This window comes from Arachis duranensis, chromosome 3, assembly GCF_000817695.3.
Source record: "Arachis duranensis cultivar V14167 chromosome 3, aradu.V14167.gnm2.J7QH, whole genome shotgun sequence".
NCBI lineage: Eukaryota > Viridiplantae > Streptophyta > Magnoliopsida > Fabales > Fabaceae > Arachis > Arachis duranensis.
In genome coordinates this window covers 75,746,947-75,754,568 of record NC_029774.3, presented here as the reverse complement: position 1 = coordinate 75,754,568, position 7,622 = coordinate 75,746,947, and positions in this window count along the sequence as shown.

Below are 7,622 nucleotides of genomic sequence, written 5' to 3'. Positions count from 1 at the left end.
GGAGATGTTGTCTCTTTGGATCAAATCTAGCTTATATCCTCTTCAATCATGCAACTCATTGACCTCTTGGCAATCATGATTGATTAAGTCCCAATCCCTTGGTGACTCAATCTCTCAGATATTGATCAATAGCCAATTCCTTGGTCTAATTGCTCATCAAGAGAGATATGCTTGGTCCCTGATTATACCACACACCCTCATAGGTCCAGGTAGAGAGGGGATTATATGTCACGTATCCCATCACCAAAACCCAGATTCTACTCAAGTATGAGAATGAATTTCCAGCATGGTTTCATGTTTCCTTTCCCAAGGATCCCATGAAACCTAATTGCATTCAATCTCTTTCCCAAGATAATTGAACACTAAGCATTAAGAACGAAATTCCTTCTAGCAAATCAAAGAGAAGATGAAGAGAAGAAGAATTTCACTATTATCAATCCATCAAATACAACAGAGCTCCCTCTCTCAATGAGAGGGAAGTTAGCTACTCATAGCTCAAAAAGTACTCAAAAGTAGAGTGTAAAAGTGTATCTAAAACTAACTGCTTAACCCCTTCTTCAGTACTCTTTTGGGGTATTTATACTACTCCTAGTAAAATAAAAGAATAAAATAAAAGACTTACAAAAGTGAAAAGAGAAAATTACATTTTGGAGAGAAAAGAAAACTCAATAAGCGTGACTTCCCAGCTGGCGTGTGGCTGGCGCTTTGCTGGCGTGTCACGTGCCCTTCATTTCAAGCTTGGCGTGCCACACCCAATCCTTCAAGTGGCACGCTCAGCACTCTATCAACATTGGCATGCCACGCCTTCGAACTCAAGTGGCACGCCATAGTGGAATTCTTGTGTTGGCGTGCGACGCCTTCGAGCTTAAGTGGCACGCCCTTTGCTTTTTCCACTTTCCTTTGCCTCTGGAAACTTGAACCAGCGTGGCACGCCCAGGGTCTGGCGTGCCACACCCTTGTTGTGTGCTTGGCTAGGCTCCTCTGGAAAGTTGCACTAGCGTGGCACGCCCAGGGTCTGGCGTGCCACGCCCCTGTTGTGAGCGAGTGGATCCTCTGTTTGGCGTGCCACGCCACGAACTCAAGTGGCACGCCTCAATGCTTCTTTGCCCTCTGAATGACTTGGCGTGCCACGCCTGGTTGTTCAAGTGGCACGCTTAAGTGAAGAATAGCGAGTAGCGTGCCACGCCTTTGATACCCAGTGGCGCGTCCCATGTAATTGGCCTCTTTTGTCCTCTTTGGAAACTTGTACCAGCGTGCCACGCCTGAAGGTTGGTGTGCCACGCCCATGATCTTGTTTTGTTCCAGTAGTTGGCGTGCCATGCCTCGGCCTTCAAGTGGCACGCCATAGTGACATGCTCGGATTAGCGTGCCACGCCTTCGACACCAAGTGGCACGCCCAGTCCTTGCTTATGTTATCTTGTGCATTGGCGTGCCACGCCTGGTTGCTCAAGTAGCACGCCTAAGTGAGGTTGAGAGGTTGGCGTGCCACGCCTTCGACTTCAAGTGGCACGCGCAGTTTTCAATTGCCTTTAGCCTCTTCTCTGGATCATTGTACCAGCGTGCCACGCCATGTTACTCAAGTGGCACGCCCATACATTTGTGCACTCTTCAAGCTTGGCGTGCCACGCCTGGGTCCTCAAGTGGCACGCCCAAGTGACTTCTTGGAGCTGGCGTGCCACGCCTTCGACACCAAGTGGCATGCCATAGTGAAGGTTCTTCTTGAGATGGGGAGTTGGCGTGCCACGCCCCTTAGCTCAACTGGCACGCCCATAGTAGTTGATGGGTTAGGCGTGCCACGCCCAATCTGGCGTGCCACGCCCCTTTTGTGTCCTCCATTTTGCTCTCTGGAATTTTGTACTAGCGTGCCACGCCCATTCCCTGGCGTGCGACGCTCATACACTTGTGCTTGGACTTCTTCTCTGGACTTTAGTACTGGCGTGCCACGCCAATGCATTTTTGTGGCATTTGCTCCCAAGTGGCACGCCAATTTCACACGCCCAGCTTCTTGTTTGTCTTCTTCCAATTTTTTATGCTCTTTTTCACCTGAAATTCAGCACAACTCATCTCAAAGTAGTGTACCATAATATTCATCAAATAATGCATGAATTGAACTGACCAAATAAGATTTATGCTCTTTTATGGTCTTCCTTATGCAAGAAAGAAGGATAGATGATGAAAGTCATCAAGGTCATCATGTCTTGGGATGACGCCTGTTGCGTCTTCTTGGGTAATGGTGATGGTGGGGAGGTCGGATGACCTTTCTTCTTCCCCAACATGATATACGTCTTTAAGGTGCCTCTTGCGAGATGACTGATGAACGGATTTTTGACGGTTTAGAATTTCACAAATGAATTCTCGTTGCAAGTATAGTTTCTAAACCAACAATAATCCTTTCATACAAAAGATTGTTTGTCACAAGTAACAAACCCCTAATTTTATAAACCGAAGTATTCAAACCTCGGGTCGTTCTCCCTAGGAATTACAATAAAGTGCCTTGTTATTGGTTAGAAATGTGCTTTGGGGTTTTGGATAAGAAGCATGAAAAGTAAATGGCAATGAAAATGAACTAACAACTATAAAAGGCTCTTGGCAAAGTATGAAAAGTAGAAGTCCTATCCTAGTTGCCTATAGTTTCCTTCAATGATGATAACAATTAAGTCTTGCTTCACTTTGTTGACCTCTAAATATAGAGGAGATTCAAGTGAGAATGACTAGCTTGAGTCACAAGTCCTAGCTTTACCCAAGGAAAGACTAGCTTTAGTGCACTCCAAACCAATTAGCAATCTCTCCAATTACCAATCAACAAAGGAATTAGATAACCCAAGTGTCACTAATTACTCTACCTAGGCCAAGAGGAACAAAATCTATACATATCTAGAGGAGGCATTTCAACAAACACATAAAAGGCAATAAAAGTAAACAACATAAATTGCAAGAATTAAAGAGAGATCTAACTACAAAGGCAAGAGATCAACAATAGAAAAGCTAAGAAGAACAATTGTTATGAATTACCTCTTATTGAATTGAAATAAAATGGAAGGAACAATAGTAGATCTACAACAAAGTACAAGAACAACATAAAGGAAATTACAATAAAAGAATGGAAGAAGAATGAATGTAACAACAAGGAATTAAGAAGATAGAAGTAGAAGAAGATGAATTAAAATCTAGATCTAAGAACTAAACCTAATCTTAATCCTAATCCTAGAGAGAAGTGAGAGCTTCTCTCTCTAGAAACTACTTCTAAAACTAAACTATGACTAATGGTAACTAACATCTAAAATATGAGAGTATGTTCATTCCCCCTTCAATCCTTGGCTTAAATAGCATCAGAAATGAGTTGGATTGGGCCCACAAGGCTTCTAAAATCGCTGGCCACGTTTTGCTTTAAGTGAACCAGGTGGCAGCAACGGCGCGTGCGCATACTATGCGCATACGCGTCACCATGCACGGTTCAACCATAGAAAATCTTATATTGTTTTCGAAGCCACGGATGTTAGCTTTCCAACCCAACTAGAACCACATCATTTGGACCTCTGTAGCTCAAGTTATGGTCATTTAAGTGCGAAGAGGTCAGCTTGACAGCTTTTCGGTTCTTTCATTTCTTCATGAGTTCTCCAACTTTTCATGCTTTATTTCTTCATTCCCTTGATCCTATCTTTGTCTGCTAAACCTTAAATCACTTAACAAACATATCAAGGCATCTAATGGAATCAAGGAGAATTAGATTTAGCTATTTTAAGTCCTAAAAAGCATGTTTTCACTCTTAAGCATGATTAAAGGAGAATATACAAAACCATGCTAATTCATTGGGTAAATGTGAGAAAAGGTCTACAAAATACTCTAAATTCAATACAAGATAAACCGTCAATTTGGGGTTTATCAACCTCCCCACACTTAAACCTTAGCATGTCCTCATGCTTAAGCCAAGAGAAAGCAAAGGGCATCAACATTTATTCAATGTAACATATCTATATGCATCCTATCTACATGAATGCAACTAGATGCAAAATGATTCTACCTACTTGGTTAAAAATAAATCAATCCACCAAGAGCATGTATAAACGGGTAGGGCTAAGGTCATATGACGATTCATGAATCCTACCAATTTTAGTATAAAAAATTGAAGTTCAAGTAGACTTGCAAGAAGGGCGCTCATGAAAGCCGGGAATCAAGGAGTCGAGCATCGAACCCTCACCGTAAGTGTTTGCACTCTAGTCGCTCAAGTGTGTAGGGTCAATTCTCTCAATTCTCCTCTAATCATGCTTTCCAAAATTTGTTTTTCATCTAACAATCAACAATTATTTCATGCATGCATACAATTATCATGAGGTCTTATTCTTTGGTTGTAATGGGGCTAGGGTCAAGGTAGGATTGTATATGGTTAAGTGGACTAAATATTTGAATCTTTGATTAACCTAGACTTTCCCACCTAACCTATATAATGACTTAATACAATTAAAAGCTAACCTAACTACCCATAATTCTCACTTTTTCACATACTCATGCATTTTCTTTTTCATTTCACAATACTTATGCATTGACTCTTATGGGACTTCACTTTGGGGCATTTTGTCCCCTTTTTATTTCTTTCTTTTTCTTCTTTTTCTTTCTTTTTCTATATTTTTTCTTTTCTTTTCCATATTATTTTTCTTTTTTTTTTCTTTTGTTTTTCTCATTTTTTTTCTTTCTATATACAAGAGCATCAATGCATAAGGTCTACACATTTGATCAATACATGAGCATGTACCCAATTCTCAATATTTTCAATAAAAATACAAAACTACCCTTTTATTCACCCAATGTCCCAAGGTTCCCACACTTGAATGATACTCACACACACTAGCCTAAGCTAATCAAAGATCCAAATAAGGACTTTTATTGTTTTCCACTTTAAGGCTTGTAATGTGCTAAATTAAGAACAAAGTGGGTTAATCGTAGGCTCAAATTTGGCTAACAAAGGAAGATAGAAGGTAAGGCCATTTGGGTAAGTGAGCTAATGAAATGATGGCCTCAATCATATAAATGCATGAATACACAAAATAATGGACATAAAGAATCAAACAAATCAAAGATTACATTCATAGAAAGAGAATAATGCACACAAGAAGGAAAAATAAGTGGTTATAAGATGTAACCACACCATTAGGCTCGAATCTCACAAGCATGTGTTCTTAGCTCAATTTCCATGTTCCAAAATAAATTCTTTCAAGCAAGTTCAACAAAAAATTTGTTTTAATTGGTAGGGTGCCCTAAAATAGTTTCTCGAAAAAGAATTCATCACTTTAACCAAGTAGTCCTAATAAGAAAGAAGTAGTAAAAATATGTATAAATTCTAACTAAAATGCAACCTATCATGCAATGCAATAACTAATCTAACAAAGAAAACTAAGAATTGGTGTTGGACAAGGAAATTGTTACCCATGGAGATTAGTCGACGACCTCCCCACACTTGAAGATTGCACCGTCCTCGGTGTATGCAAAGAAGAGCAATGTGGATGGGTTGCTACAATTGATGAGCTCCGTCACAAGGTTGCGTGGAGGACTTGTTTGTTTCCCCATTTAAAAGCTTTTCCTTTCTCCCTCCTTGGTGGCCAACATAAAAGGATAGAAAAGAAAAGGAATATTAAGCCTATGACAAAGATATCAAAGCAAATAGAACATAGGCGGGGGTTAATGCCAAGTGGGAGTATGGTTCTCTACTACATGGTAGCTACAACATGTAGAGGAGGAAACAATAAGAGAAAATGGCATATCAATGATACTTGATATAAGAGTAAGGTCAAATCATGAAGAGCATGATGAGCATCAAGTTCGAACAAGAGAGAGTGGGCCATGAAAGACAATATAAGGTCATATCAATGCACAAAGAACACAAGTGCATAAAAGATTGAGCATTGATTTGAAGAAAAACATCACCCAACAATATGAAACAAGTCAAGAGGCACTAAAGTAATGCAAGGAATCCTCAATAATTGAGTAGGAAGATGCAACACCATTATTAAAACGACTTAAAAAAACGAAAACATGCTGCAAAAACTAAAAGAAAATGGGAAGAGTAGAAGTATGCGAGTGTGATAAGCAAAAGAAAATGGAAGGGAAGAAAAAAAATCTTTTTTTTATCCCGACGCGTGTGCGTCATGCACGTTTACGCGTCAATGGGCAAATTGGTTGAAGGACACGTACGCGCCAGGTGCGCGCACGCGTGCGTCGAGTTAGGCCGGAGGCATAGTGGCGGCCCTAGTCTGGCACAACTCTCGGGTAAAAGTACCGGGGGTGCAGATTGTGCAATCGACGCGCGCGCACACACTGTGCGCGCGCGTGCATTGCAAATTTAAGATCATGTGCGCGTACGCGCCAGTTGCGCGCACGCGTGCACAGACTTGTGCCTTAGGCCCAATGTTCGCACAGTGCAGGCCTAACTCTCGGGTTTTTGGCTGGGGTCGAATTTTTGCATCCACGCGTACGTGTAAAGTGCGCGTCCGCGTGGATGGTCGAAAAATGCTCAGGTGCGCGTACGCGTTATGTGCGCGCACGCGTGGATGGTGTTCTGTTTTCAAAAAAAAAATTTCCGAAGTTCTTGCACCAATCCAAGCCTTTCAATCCCCAAGCAACTACCAAAGCACCCTAAAACCTTATTTATCATATTATACTTCTAACTAAACTTAATAAACCAATAAAAACATGAATTAAACTAATTCTACCAATATTTACAAAGAAAGAAAATGAAAAGATATTACCATGATGGGGTGTCTCCCACCTAGCACTTTTGTTTATTGTCCTTAAGTTGGATTAAGGTGAATTCTCTATATAGTGGCCAACAATCCTCCTAGACCCATCTATTTGAGCACTACTCCAACCTTTATATCTCATGTTTGATGCATCAACCATAATGAGTCTTGATTTGCAACGCCCACCACAAAACCTTTTCCGCTTACGCTTCATCCCACAAACTTCCCTACGTTGGCCATCCGTTTCAAGCAAACCATATTCAAGTGGGATAATAAAGCTAGTAGAAATGAATTTCACCCACTCAAATGAAGGTGTAGATGGCAACCTAGGCAAAGATGCTTCCAAAGACCTTAACAAAGCATAATAGGGAGGGTGAGAAAAATTTACCTCCTCAACATTTTCAAATCCAACCGGAGAAGGTTCTTCATGCTCAAAGGATTCTATTTCTAGGGACTTCCACCTCTTCACAAGATCTCTTAATCTCAATCCTTTGTTCAACAATTTTATCTAAACATTTTTCTTTACTCAAATCATAATAGGGAGGGTGAGAAAAATTTACCTCCTCAACGCTTTCAAATCCAACCGGAGAAGGTTCTTCATGTTCAAAGGATTCTTCACCACTAAGACTTGATGCTTGATCTTCATCACCAAGGGAACTCAATCCTTGCTCTATCCCATCCAAGTCTTCACAATTCTTTCTCTATCCCATCCAAGTCTTCATATGGAATATGCCTTGGAAGGTGTGCACTTTCCTCCCTAGCATCAATTTCGATCATCTTGGAGGGATTTTCTTCAACTCTATGTTCCCACGGAGGCTCTGCATCTCCTAAATCTTCTACCACTTCTTCCTTGTCTTCAACAATTAAAGCTTCCTCCAATTGTTCCAATAT